The 2581-nt window shown below is 54.0% G+C and overlaps 1 pseudogene; it reads right to left on the minus strand.

The window, feature by feature from the left end:
* Window positions 1-526: 526 nt before the first annotated feature.
* Window positions 527-2006, minus strand: LOC129640336 (heat shock transcription factor, X-linked member 3-like; annotated as a pseudogene).
* Between the last annotated feature and the right edge of the window lie 575 nt (window positions 2007-2581).

Below are 2581 nucleotides of genomic sequence, written 5' to 3' on the forward strand. Positions count from 1 at the left end.
CTGGGGTGACCCTGCTTTCCAGTGAGCCTCTTGAGGAGGCCCCTGGATAGGGAGCTGGGATGCTCAGCTGCTGATCAGAAACTTGTGGCATCACTGGGGGATCCTTGAGGAGCCTCTTCTGCTGCAGGGTGTATGACTCATGGAAGGTGACACACCCGAGGTTAGGAGCCCAGCTGAGCCATCTGCTGAGCAGCAGGCAAGGCCCAGGGACCAGTCCATCCTGGGTTCCCCTCAGCACTGGGCTCAAGGGTCAGACCCTTGGATGAGCCTGTGAAATGCTGCTGTTTCAGATGAAAATGGACCATGGGGACAAGACTGAAGATTGCCTGGGGCATGGGCTTCCAGCCTCTTCGAGCTCACCCTGTTCCATGTGTGAATACAATGGACAGATAGAAAGAACACAGACTCGTAGTTCTCGTTTGATTGTTTATTTACTCCAAAAGAGTTTTGCTTGACTTTATTAGAGCCAGAAATCTATTTTTAATTATAAGAGAGTGCTTTTGAGTGTCCCTAGGGATCTGGCAGCTCAGGGATTGGGCTTGTTCTTGAGCTGCTCACAGAGGACACACTTATAATCTGAGGATTCTCCCTGCTCATCCTCCGCTTCAGGGGCCTCATCTGGTTCCATGACTAAAAGGCCCGCCATCAGGATGGAGTAACAGGTGTTGTACAAAGTCATCACCGATTCGTAATCTGGGTACACCGGGGGGCTCTCGGGCAGTTTCCCTGGCCTGTCCCTTTCAGCAGTAGCCGAGGGCACTGATATGGCATTGCTGGATGTGCCCTCTCCAGCCGCCCTGCTGGGGCCACCCTGCTCAATGGGGAGATGGTTTCCCCCAGTCCACTTGGCTACACTGCCCACAGACCAAAGGTCAGAAAACACAAATGAGCACTGGCTGGGGGTTCTGCGAGCAGTTGGCATCCCCTTCTGGACTTTGTTGCCAGCCTTTTGGGTGAACTCGTTGTGGTGGAATTGAGGAGAGTGTCTGGTTGCCACCACTCGCTTCTTTCTCTTTGGAGTTGTTGTTGTGCCAGTGGCAGGCTGAGAAGTTGTTCTGGGGTTGCCTGTCCTCAGGATGTTCTGCAGAAGCAGAGGCTTGTCTCTCTGAAAATTGGAGTTTCAATAGATCTGAAAGGAAATTAATCATTTTAGGCATGAGAGGGGAGAAGAGCCCTTCCTCACCACCCTCCTCCCCACAACAGTCTGGGCCATGCCTAAGTATGAAGACAAGATCTCTTCATTCCTGGCAGCTTATGAGGCCCTAGCATGTCACTTCCTAGGGCTCGCCCAGGGCCGTCTTCACTTGAGGTGTTACTGGCCCTCCCTGACATCAAGTGGCCCCTCAGTGTCTGGAGTCACCCCCATGGATCCTGTCTAAGAGGGGTGGTGGAACACAACAGATCCTGCTTTCTCTTCTTTCCTTAACCACCCTCTCATGAGAACAACATTCTCCTGGGAAATGAAACCCGTCCAGCACTCAGCTCATCTAGTCTAGTCTCCCCAAAAGGGCTTTCTACGTTACCAGGAGCTTCTTCCCTGCAGAGTGACTCGAAGGGCGGACTTTCCTGAACCCGTACAGGTTCAGTTCACGGATGAAGCTCTTGATGCTGTCTGTCTCGAAGATCTGGTCCGTGCCTCTGCGCTGGAGTACCTCCATCTGGAAGAGATCTGCCTCGATGACCACTGTATCTCCCTCATCGTTCCAGTGCACAGAGGTGAAGGCTGCATCCTCCACAATCCTCCAGAGCTTCCTGGGGAAGGACAGCCCAAGGATGGCGTTGTTCTCTTCCTCTTTGGCCATTTCTGGGTTCGGGCCCTGTGGGCGTGGATTGTCATGGAGGCCTGGATCTGGGCTCTTGGGCTGGTCACCCTTCTTCTCCAAAGCCTCCCCTGAATCCAGGGTTGGATCTGGGGAGGAATCACGGGTGTCCCCTGCTGCAGGCTCCCCGTCAGTTGATAGGATCAGCAGGGCTGCCTGTGACTCATGGGAACTCTGACTAGCCATGGAGCCAGTCTAGCTAAGGAGCACTATCTATCCAAGCGCGAGTGCTCAGGGAAAACGGGCCTCAGACCATGGTCGGGGTGCCCCATAAATACTCTCTGGAGATTCTAGAATCTGGGTCTTGGGACAGGCAGCCAATTAAGTGGTCAGCTTCCTTAACTGTTTCATGATGTCACAGAGGTTATGTGGAGAGGCAGCCCTGGACCTGTGTGGGGGAGGGGGTCTGGGGATGGAGATGGGATCCCCAGCTTGGCTGTTGTCTGACAGTACAGAAAATTATTTTTCAGGTTGCCTACAAGGGCTCCCTTCTGCTGCCAGGCACATTGTTTCAGGGGCCAGGCCCTGGCTGGGTTGACAAATGTGTCCCTAACTTCACTCCCCTCACTAACAACATACAGGCCTGTGGCTGGCTTCTGCTGAAGGGCCAGGCCCTAGCGAGTCCTAGGTCTGCTACCACCAAGAGAGATCCCAGGAGTCAGATGGGCCCCTGGTGACTGTCCCTCCCAGAAGATGGGGTCCGTAGCAGGCTGATTTCCCTTACCTGAGTTGGTGGCTCCCCCATCCTTCCCCCTCTTCTA

Source organism: Bubalus kerabau, chromosome X (genome assembly GCF_029407905.1).
Source record: "Bubalus kerabau isolate K-KA32 ecotype Philippines breed swamp buffalo chromosome X, PCC_UOA_SB_1v2, whole genome shotgun sequence".
NCBI classification, from domain to species: Eukaryota; Metazoa; Chordata; class Mammalia; order Artiodactyla; family Bovidae; genus Bubalus; species Bubalus kerabau.